The sequence below is a fragment of the Triticum aestivum genome, chromosome 4B, assembly GCF_018294505.1.
Source record: "Triticum aestivum cultivar Chinese Spring chromosome 4B, IWGSC CS RefSeq v2.1, whole genome shotgun sequence".
Taxonomy (NCBI): domain Eukaryota; kingdom Viridiplantae; phylum Streptophyta; class Magnoliopsida; order Poales; family Poaceae; genus Triticum; species Triticum aestivum.
The window spans coordinates 383,524,992-383,536,680 of record NC_057804.1 but is presented as its reverse complement, the minus strand read 5'-3'; positions in this window follow the sequence as shown (position 1 = coordinate 383,536,680).

The following is an 11,689-nucleotide window of genomic DNA, read 5'->3' as shown; positions in this document are numbered from 1 at the left end:
CGTTCACATACAATGGGTGTAAGACAGATTTACACATGCTAAACACTTAGGTTAACTTGACGAGCCTAGCATGTACAGACATGGCCTCGGAACACAAAGACCGAAAGGTCGAACATGAGTCGTATGGAAGATACGATCAACATGGAGATGTTCACCGATGATGACTAGTCCGTCTCACGTGATGATCGGACACGACCTAGTCGACTCGGATCATGTAACACTTAGATGACTAGAGGGATGTCTAATCTGAGTGGGAGTTCATTAAATAATTTGATTAGATGAACTTAATTATCATAAACTTAGTCTAAAACTTTGCAAAAATGTCTTGTAGATCAAATGGCCAACGCTCATGTCAACATGAACTTCAACGCGTTCCTAGAGAAAACTAAGCTGAAAGATGATGGCAGCAACTGTATGGACTGGGTCCGGAACCTGAGGATCATCCTCATAGCTGCCAAGAAAGCATATGTCCTAGAAGGACCGCTAGGTGAAGCACCCATCCCAGAGAACCAAGACTTTATGAACGCTTGGCAGTCACGTGCTGATGATTACTCCCTCATTCAGTGCGGCATGCTTTACAGCTTAGAACCGGGGCTCCAAAAGCGTTCCGAGCAACACGGAGCATATGAGATGTTCGAGGAGCTGAAAATGGTTTTCCAAGCTCATGCCCAGGTCGAGAGATATGAAGTCTCCGACAAGTTCTATAGTTGTAAGATGGAGGAAAATAGTTCTGTCAGTGAGCACATACTCAAAATGTCTGGGTTGCACAACCGCCTGTCCCAGCTGGACATTAACCTCCCGGATGAGGCGGTCATTGAAAGAATCCTTCGGTCGCTCCCACCGAGCTACAAGAGCTTTGTGATGAACTACAATATGCAGGGGATGGTGAAAACTATTCCTGAAGTATTTTCAATGCTGAAGTCAGCAGAGGTAGAAATCAAAAAGGAACATCAAGTGCTGATGGTTAATAAAACCACTAAGTTCAAGAAAGGCAAGGGTAAGAAGAACTTTAAGAAGGACGACAAGGATGTTGTCGCGCCCGGTAAGCCTGTTGCCGGGAAGAAGTCAAAGAATGGACCCAAGCCTGAGACTGAGTATTTTTATTGCAAAGGGAAGGGTCACTCGAAGCGGAACTGCCCAAAATACTTAGCGGACAAGAAGGCCGACAACACTAAAGGTATATGTGATATACATGTAATTGATGTGTACCTTACCAGTGCTCGTAGTAGCTCCTGAGTATTTGATACCGGTGCCGTTGCTCATATTTGTAACTCAAAGCAGGAGCTGCGGAATAAGCGGAGACTGGCGAAGGACGAGGTGACGATGCGCGTCGAGAATGGTTCCAAGGTCGATGTGATCGCCGTCGGCACGCTACCTCTACATTTACCTACGGGATTAGTTTTAAACCTCAATAATTGTTATTTAGTGCCAAGTTTGAGCATGAACATTGTATCTGGATCTCGTTTAATGCGAGATGGCTACTCATTTAAATCCGAGAATAATGGTTGTTCTATTTATATGAGAGATATGTTTTACGGTCATGCCCCGATGGTCAATGGTTTATTCTTAATGAATCTCGAACGTAATGTTACACATATTCATAGTGTGAATACCAAAAGATGTAAGATTGATAACAATAGTCCCACATACTTGTGGCACTGCCGCCTTGGTCACATTGGTGTCAAGTGCATGAAGAAGCTCCATGCTGATGGACTTTTAGAGTCTCTCAATCATTTGACACATGCGAACCATGCCTCATGGGCAAAATGACCAAGACTCCGTTCTCCGGAACAATGGAGCGAGAACCAACTTATTGGAAATCATACATACTGATGTGTGCGGTCCAATGAGCGTTGACGCTTGCGGAGGATATCGTTATGTTCTCACTCTCACTGATGACTTAAGTAGATGTGGGTATGTCTACTTGATGAAACACAAGTCTGAGACCTTTGAAAAGTTCAAGGAATTTCAGAATGAGGTAGAGAATCAACGCTACTGAAAGATAAAGTTCTTACGATCAGATCGTGGAGGAGAATATTTAAGTCACGAATTTGGTACACACTTAAGGAAATGTGGAATCGATTCACAACTTACGCCGTCTAGAACACCTCAGCGTAACAGTGTGTCTGAATGTCATAATCACACTCTATTGGATATGGTGCGATCTATGATGTCTCTTACCAATTTACCGCTATCATTTTGGGGATACGCTCTAGAGACAGCTACATTCACTTTAAATAGGGCTCCGTCTAAATCCGTTGAGACGACACCATATGAATTATGGTTTGGGAAGAAACCTAAGCTGTCGTTTCTAAAAGTTTGGGGGATGCGATGCTTATGTCAAGAAACTTCAACCTGAAAAGCTCGAACCCAAGTCGGAAAAATGCGTCTTCATAGGATACCCTAAGGAAACCATTGGGTATACCTTCTACCTTAGATCCGAAGGCAAGATCTTTGTTGCCAAGAACAGATCCTTTCTGGAAAAAGAGTTTCTCTCGAAAGGAGTAAGTGGGAGGAAAGTAGAACTCGATGAAGTACTACCTCTTGAACCGGAAAGTAGTGCAGCTCAGGAAAATGTTCCTGTGGTGCCTACACCGACTGGAGAGGAAATTAATGATGATGATCAAGGTACTTCAGATCAAGTTTCTACTGAACTTCGTAGGTCCACAAGGACACGTTCCACACCGGAGTGGTATGGCAACCCTGCCCTGGAAATCATGTTGTTAGACAACGGTGAACCTTCGAACTATGAAGAAGCGATGGCGGGCCCAGATTTTGACAAATGGCTTGAAGCCATGCAGTCCGAGATAGAATCCATGTATGAAAACAAAGCATGGACTTTGACAGACTTGCCCGATGATCAGCGAGCGATAGAAAATAAATGGATCTTTAAGAAGAAGACGGACACAGATGGTAATGTTACCATCTATAAAGCTCGACTTGTCGCTAAGGGTTATCGGCAAGTTCAAGGGGTTGACTATGATGAGACTTTCTCTCCCGTAGCGAAGCTGAAGTCCGTCTGAATCATGTTAGATATAGCAATTGCCGCATCTATGATTATGAGATATGGCAGATGGATGTCAAAACGACATTCCTTAACGGCTATCTTAAGGAAGAACTGTATATGATGTAGCCGGAAGGTTTTGTCGATCCTAAGAATGCTAACAAGGTATGCAAGCTCCAGCAATCCATTTATGGGCTGGTGCAAGCATCTCGGAGTTGGAACATTCGCTTTGATGAGATGATCAAAGCGTTTGGGTTTATGTAGACTTATGGAGAAGCCTGCGTTTACAAGAAAGTGAGTGGGAGCTCTGTAGCATTTCTCATATTATATGTAGATGACATACTTCTGATGGGAAATGATATAGAACTTTTGGACAACATTAAGGCCTACTTGAATAAGTGTTTTTCAATGAAGGACCTTGGAGAAGTTGCTTACATGTTAGGCATCAAGATCTATAGGGATAGATCGAGACGCCTCATAGGTCTTTCACAAATCACATACCTTGATAAGATATTGAAGAAGTTCAATATGGATCAGTCCAAGAATGGGTTCTTGCCTGTATTGCAAGGTGTGAGATTGAGCTCGGCTCAATGCCCGACCACGGCAGAAGATAAAGAAGAGATGAGTGTCATCCCCTATGCCTCAGCCATAGGATCTATTATGTATGCCATGTTGTGTACCAGACCTAATGTAAACCTTCCCGTAAGTTTGGTAGGAAGGTACCAAAGTAATCCCGACAAGGAACACTGGACAGCTGTCAAGAATATCCTGAAGTACCTGAAAAGGACAAAGGACATGTTTCTCATTTATGGAGGTGACGAAGAGCTCATCGTAAAGGGTTACGTCAATGCTAGCTTCGACACAGATCTGGATGACTCTAAGTCACAATCCGGATACGTGTATATGTTGAATCATGGAGCAGTAAGCTGGTGCAGTTGCAAGCAGAGCGTCGTGGCGGGATCTACATGTGAAGTGGAGTACATGGCAGCCTTGGAGGCAGAGCATGAAGCAATATGGATGAAGGAGTTCATGACCGACCTAGGAGTCATACCCAATGTGTTGGGGCCGATCACTCTCTTCTGTGACAACACTGGAGCTATCACCCTTGCCAAGGAGCCCAGGTTTCACAAGAAGACCAGGCACATCAAGCGTCATTTCAACTCCATCTGTGAAAATGTTCAAGATGGAGACATAGATATTTGCAAAGTACATACGAATCTGAATGTCGCAAATCCATTGACTAAACCTCTTCCGAGAGCAAAACATGATCAACACCAGAACTCTATGGGTGTTCGATTCATCACAATGTAACTAGATTATTGACTCTAGTGCAAGTGGGAGACTGTTGGAAATATGCCCTAAAGGCAATAATAAAGGGATTATTATTATATTTCCTTGTTCATGATAATTGTCTTTTATTCATGCTATAATTGTATTATCCGGAAATCGTAATACACGTGTGAATACATAGACCACAACATGTCCCTAGTGAGCCTCTAGTTGACTAGCCCGTTGATCAACAGATAGTCATGGTTTCCTGACTATGGACATTGGATGTCATTGATAACAAGATCACATCATGAGGAGAATGATGTGATGGACAAGACCCAATCCTAAGCATAGCACAAGATCGTGTAGTTTGTTTGCTAGAGCTTTTCCAATGTCAAGTATCTTTTGCTTAGACCATGAGATCGTGTAACTCCCGGACACCGTAGGAGTGCTTTGGGTGTACCAAATGTCACAACGTAATTGGGTGACTATAAAGGTATACTACTGGTATCTTCGAAAGTGTCTGTTGGGTTGACACGGATCGAGACTGGGATTTTTCACTCCGTATGACGGAGAGGTATCTCTGGGCCCACTCGGTAATGCATCATCATAATGAGCTCAAAGTGACCAAGTGTCTAGTCACGGGATCATGCATTATGGTATGAGTAAAGTGACTTGCCGCTAACGAGATTGAACGAGGTATTGGGATACCGACGATCGAATCTCGGGCAAGTAACATACCGGTTGACAAAGGGAATTGTATATGGGGTTGCTTGAATCCTTGACGTCGTGGTTCATCCGATGAGATCATCTTGGAGCATGTGGGAGCCAACATGGGTATCCAGATCCCGCTGTTGGTTATTGGCCGGAGAGCCGTCTCGGTCATGTCTACGTGTCTCCCGAACCCGTAGGGTCTACACACTTAAGGTTCGGTGACGCTAGGGTTGTAGAGATATAAGTATGCAGCGAACCGAAAGTTGTTCGGAGTCCCGGATGAGATCCCGGACGTCACGAGGAGTTCCGGAATGGTCCGGAGGTAAAGAATTATATATGGGAAGTCGAGTTTCGACCATCGGGAAAGTTTCGGGGGTCACCGGTATTGTACCGGGATCACCGAAAGGTTTCGGGGGTCCACCGGGTTGGGCCACCTATCCCGGAGGGCCCCATGGGCTGAAGTGGGAGGGGAACCAGCCCCTGGTGGGCTGGTGCGCCCCCCTGGCCCCCCTGCACCTAGGTTTGGGAACCCTAGGGGAGGGGGCGCCTCCACTTGCCTTGGGGGGCAAGGCACCCCCTTGGCCGCCGCGCCTCCTAGGAGATCCCATCTCCTAGGGCCGGCGCCCCCCCTGGGGACCCTATATATAGAGGGGGGGAGGGAGGGCAGCCGCACCCTTGCACTTGGAGCCTCCCTTCCCCCTTGCTACACCTCTCCCTCCTGCAGACGCTTGGCAAAGCCCTGCCGGGATCCCTGCTGCATCCACCACCACGCCGTCGTGCTGCTGGATCTTTGTCAACCTCTCCTTCCCCCTTTGCTGGATCAAGAAGGAGGAGACGTCACGCTGACCGTACGTGTGTTGAACGCGGAGGTGCCGTCCGTTCGGTGCTAGGATATCCGGTGATTTGGATCACGACGAGTACGACTCCCTCAACCCCGTTCTCTGGAACGCTTCCGCTCAATCTACAAGGGTATGTTGATGCACTCCTCTCTCTCGTTGCTAGATGAACTCATAGATTGATCTTGGTGAAAAAATAGGAAATTTTTTGTTTTCTGCAACGTTCCCCAACAACTGCTGCTAAGTAAAGCTGATCAATGCTGTCTCTGGATGAACAGTGAGCATTGCTGGGGGGTTTGGCTGAACAGTTCCCGATGGGGGTGGATGAACAGGACCCTGTGGTGTTGCCTGTGGATGAACAGGACCCCGATCGATCGAAGCGGTTGGGGCTAGATGAACAGGACCCCGTGGAGGGCTGGATGAACAGTAGACGGTGGAGGGCTGGATGAACAATAGCCCGTGGAGGGGTGGTTGAACAGGAGCCCGTGGAGAGGGCTGGTTGAACAGTAGCTGGTGGAGTAGCACGCAGTGGAGGCTGGATGAACAGGAGCCCGTGGATAAATAGTCACAGGTGGAGGCTGGAGGAGGTCGACTATGGATGAACAATAACCCTTGGAGGCTGGGGGAGGTCGACGGTGGAGATGAACAGTATCCCGTGGAGTCCCGTTTTGCGGTACGCCACACCCCTCCCGATGAACAGGACCCCCGTTTCGACCGTAGCGCTCTAACACAAGTCCGTTTCCTCCGTTTTGCGGTACGCCACACCCCTCCCGATCAATAGGACCCTGTTTCGACCGTAGGAGGTCCAACAGAAGTCCATTTCCTCCGTTTTGCGGTACGCCAGACCCCTCCCGATGAACAGGATCCCGTTTTGAACGTGGCCGGTTGAATACAATGCCGTTTCCTCGGTTGTGTGGTACGCCAGGCCTCGTTTCCATCAGATGTTCCGTCTAAGCCCTCCCGATGAACACGACTACGCATTCCGTTCCGACCCAACTAGTTGGCTCCCCATGAACACGATGATGACGTTGTTTCTCCGTTCCGACCTAGCCATGTACACGAGCCCTGGCCGTACGTATGCACGAGTAGGCGTTCGAGACCCCGCCCATATGTATGTACGTGGCTGTATTTTCTTTCTTACACATTGGTCGCTGTACGTACGTGTACATGCTACATGCACGCCTCTACTATGACACGTGCGCGCCTCTACATCGACCAGTATGTATGTACACGTTCGCGACCAGAATGACAACACTACGTACGCTTCGACTAGGTGGGTCCTAACTGTTAGGCACTTCCTTGTGTGTGAAGATGTAGATGGTGGGTCCCAGCAGTCAGGGGGGCAAAGCGTTTTTTTGCCCGGCACACTTCCTTGCATGCGAAGATGTAGCTGGTGGGTCCCAGCAGTCAGGGGGGAAACTTTTTTTGTGAAATACGGTGGCCCGTCCGGTGGGTCCTTGCTGTCAGGTGGAGGAATAATTATTTTGCACGTAATAAGGAGCCAATTCCTTGCGACTGCCGTGGACCCAGCTGTGAGCCTATCAACATACAGTACTCTTCCGATGGAAGTCATTCTTTACCATGTTGACCTCGCCGCGCCGAGAGCACCAGGGCAGTGGACGACAGCGAGGCCTAGGAAGGGGACGACACGGAGCCGGGAAAGACGTGGCAATGGATGCCCATGCGTAGAGTAGTATGAGGTTCACTCGTTCGGCAGCGGTGTGACGTTGCCGTCACCGCAGAATAACAGGGGGTGTGTGTGAGTAGAGGGATGGCCTGGCCAGCGGTGGGAGTAGTAGGGGGCAGTGAGGCCTCCGCGGCATCACAGCCGGCCACGGGAGGCAGGAGCACGCGACACGACCGGCGCTGGTTTGGGCGGCTGGATCAAGAAGATCAGAGGTTGAAGAAGCACTACGGCTATTGGATGGACATCGTACGGTCACTGGAGCTAGAATCGTTCATATTGACTAAGTTGACAAAGCCCTCCGTCCCCGTCAACTTAGTAGGCCCACAAGTCATCCTCCAACCAAGGTGGGTCCCAGCTAGCAGGGGGAGTATTCATTTTTTCTGCGTAATAAGGAGCCACTTCCGGTGGGCTCGAGCTAACAACGGGGGGAATGTTTTTTTCGTGAAATACGGTGGCCCATCTGGTGGGTCCCAACAGTCAGAGGGGAAACGTTTTTTTCACAAAATATGGTGGCCCATCTGGTGAGTCCCTGCTATCAGGTGGAGGAATCATTATTTTCCGCGTAATAAGGAGGCACTTCCTTGCTGCAGCCGTCGACCCAGCTGTCAGCCTCTCCACGTACAGTACACTTCCGATGGAAGTCGTTCCTTGACCATGTTGACCACACCGCGTTCCGTTGCATGCATGCGTCCATGGGCGTGGTGCATCCCCACTGTCAGCACGTACAGTCATCTTCCGACGACTCTTGGTTGTTGACCATGTTGACCACACCGTGCCGAGCGCACCAAGGCCGGTGGACGACGATGAGGCCCCAGACTGAAATGACCTGGATATGGGGAAGATGGGGCAGTGGAGTCACATATGGAGAGGAGTGGGAAACTTGACTGGTTCGGGTGCACGGCAGCACAGCCGCGGTGCCGCCCACGGGAGACAGGAGCAAGAACAGAGGTTGAAGAAGGAGCATGGCTGTTGGATTAAGATCCAACGGTCCAGCTGCTAGAATCATTTGTTGATTAAGTTGACAAAGCCCTGCGTACACGTCTGCTTAGTAGGCCCACATGTCAGCCACCAAATCTGACGGGTCCCAGCTGTCAATGGGAGGAATAATTTTTTTCGCATAACAAGGAGGCACTTCCTTCCGTGCGAAGATACAGCCGGTGGATCCTAGCTGTCAGGTGGAGTAAACATTTTTTAGCTTAATAAGGAGGAACTTTCCTTGCTTGCGACCATGGACCTCGTGGGTCCCAGCCGTCAGGCTCTCCATGTATAGTCCTCTTCCGATGACTCTCGTTTGTTGACCATGCCGCACCGAGCGCAGCGAGGCGGTGGACGACAGCGAGGCCTCGGACGGGAACGACTCAGACATGGGAAGACGCGATAGTGGAGTCGTAGATTGAGAGGAGGAGAAGGGTTATAGCTGGTTCTGGTGCAGCGTCTGGATGCAGTCGGTGGAGAATAGCAGGAGGTGTGGAGGGGTGGAGGAATAGCCTGGCCGGCGGTGGGGTAGCGCTTCACAATGATGCGTGCTAAGCAGAGCCGCTAGCCGCCGGAGGCTGGACCAGGCGGTCCCGGCGACGCTCGAGGAAGAAGATGAGAGATTGAAGGTGCAACCAGGCCGTTGGATATAAATCCAATGGTTGTGGATGTCATAATCATTTGTTGACCAAGTTGACAACGCCCTGCATAGGCTTCGACCTATTGGCCCACATGTCAACCTGCAGAAATGTGGCATATATTTAACCCATGTTTTCTAGAATGTACAGTCCATTTGCTGGGCTGGGTGAACAAATAATTTCGCGTCAATCAGGACCATTTATATTTTCTAAGAAATCCCAGCCCATTTGCACTTCCTTGAAATACACGAATTAGCTGGGCTCGTTATATATATAATGTTATGTTAGAAGGAGCAATTAATATCAAAAAATAAATCAAAGAGGCACATTATATATATATAATTAACAAATTAGCGAGTTATTGCTCAAAATAAAAATGAGCGCATTATTATTACATTGGTCCTTAAAATCTTCGCAAGCTTTTGTACGCAATCACAAGGATTTTCCTTGCCTGTGAGTCAAAAACAACCATGATTTTCCTTGCCAACTTCTGTTAAACATTTACTTTTATAAGTTAATAACACGTGGGATGTTTTCATAATGTATATATAAGTCTCTATAAAATATACGATAATAGTAATAATATAAATATATATAATGTGGTTAGAAGGGAAAACATAAATTGGACACAACATTATTATTCTTATATATAGATAAATAGAACAGAGACCTGCGTTTTATTAAAAAAGTACATTGGGCTGCCAATCTTTAAGAAAAAGCCCATAGGCCGGTATGGACCTCAAAAAATAAGTTGAAACCACTGTCTCCGTACGTCGTGTGCTACACATGTTAAAATACAAAACCTAGGCCTAGCTGATACTTGTTCGCCCTATGGAAAAAAATGATACCAGATCCCCGAGCGAACTGGATTAAAGAGGGGGCCGACGGCACGACTGAAGAAGCACATCAGGAGTGATTTTTTTTCTTCAGTAGATGGCTCCCGACGGCGTTTTTTACTTGCCTCTGCACCATACAACCTGTATTTTTAGCCTCCCAGTCCATGGTGGACCAGCAACCCATTTGCTGGGTGGGCCAACCTACAGAAACCAGCACTCGATTTTTCATCAAGCCCCAAAAACAACACAGTACTATGTTTGTTTTGAGGCCGAAAACATTACGACACGGGTTGAGCGGGGGAGGGGGGAAGACAGAGCAAAAAGATTAAAAAGAGCTAATGCGCCATTGCTACCCTAACAAAGCAGGTGCAATTCCTCTCGGGAGGAAGGTGTGCCGTTGACACCCACATGTCACATACCCCACAGTAGGCATACTAACAACTTCACACACAAGTACAATAGAAAAGGTAAACATTCGTATCAAACTCAGGTTCACACGACACGTTCATATTCATAGCCAACATTCACTCTCAACAACTCAAAAGATTCATATATACACAAGTTCAGCATGTCTATGCATCCAAATGATTGATAGATCACACGACAATATTCACAAAAAGATTCAAATATACACATGTTCAGTATGTTTATGCATCCAAATGATTGAGATCATAGCCAATATGATCCATGGACGAACTTTAATTACCTAGGGTACAGACTGGTAAATGGTGTTCAGTCGGAGGTACTTCTTACTAAAATTAATGCTTGTATGAGTAAACTTTTGAGTACATAAGAGGCAGCACAGACAATCTGAACTTTGCTTGTAGGTTTATCCTCAAATAGTGGCCTCGTGCCGAGGGAGGTTTGAGCAACTTGGCCACTACTTTCATCCAACTAGTTTACTGGCTCATCTTGGTCCTGTAGCTCGCCAAAATTTTACATTGCAGACGAGAAAGGAGGCGGTTGAGAAAATTAACCACCCAAATTTTTTGTGCAGTTCAACTGAAATGAAGCATCCCTGGCATGCAGACTGATTAAGTGCCAGATGAATATACGCGTCAACCAACTTGTCTGAAATCTTTAGACTCCATACCATACAGTTTGCTACCATATCTGCCGATAACCAAAAGGCACAAGGTGGGACCAAAGACTGGACTGTGTTTTTCTGGGCTATGCGCCAAGCAACATTTTTGGCATTCACTCTCCTAATACTTGGAGTTTGACATCTGGTTGACCCCGGTTGATGCTCGAATGAATATATGCACTTCTTGTCAACATCGATGCTTGTCTGAGTGAACATTGGAGTACATAGCAGCAACATAAGTATCTGTCCATCTGATCTTTTTGTGCAGTTCTACTAAAATCACCCAATGCAATGATTTGCCTGTGAGTTCAGGCTCCAAGTTACTCCTTTATAAAATCGGCATACAGTAGCACAATACCAAATTACCAATACATGACAAGCACAATAATCAGGATAAAGACCAGTAACAACCTGTGTAAGGTAGCATATCAATTACTATTTCCTTTGAGTGGAAGCCGAGATAAGCAAAGCGACTGACAGCAAAGGAAGAAGCAGACCCAGATTAGCGACTCACAGGAAAGTTCAGAAGCTGTCGAGGCAATGAAGCACCCAAAGTTTTTGTGCAGTTCCACCAAAATCGAGCATCCCTGTTGGCACATATATTGAGAGAGTGAGATTACTGTAATAGTGGGACTAGTTGATAAAA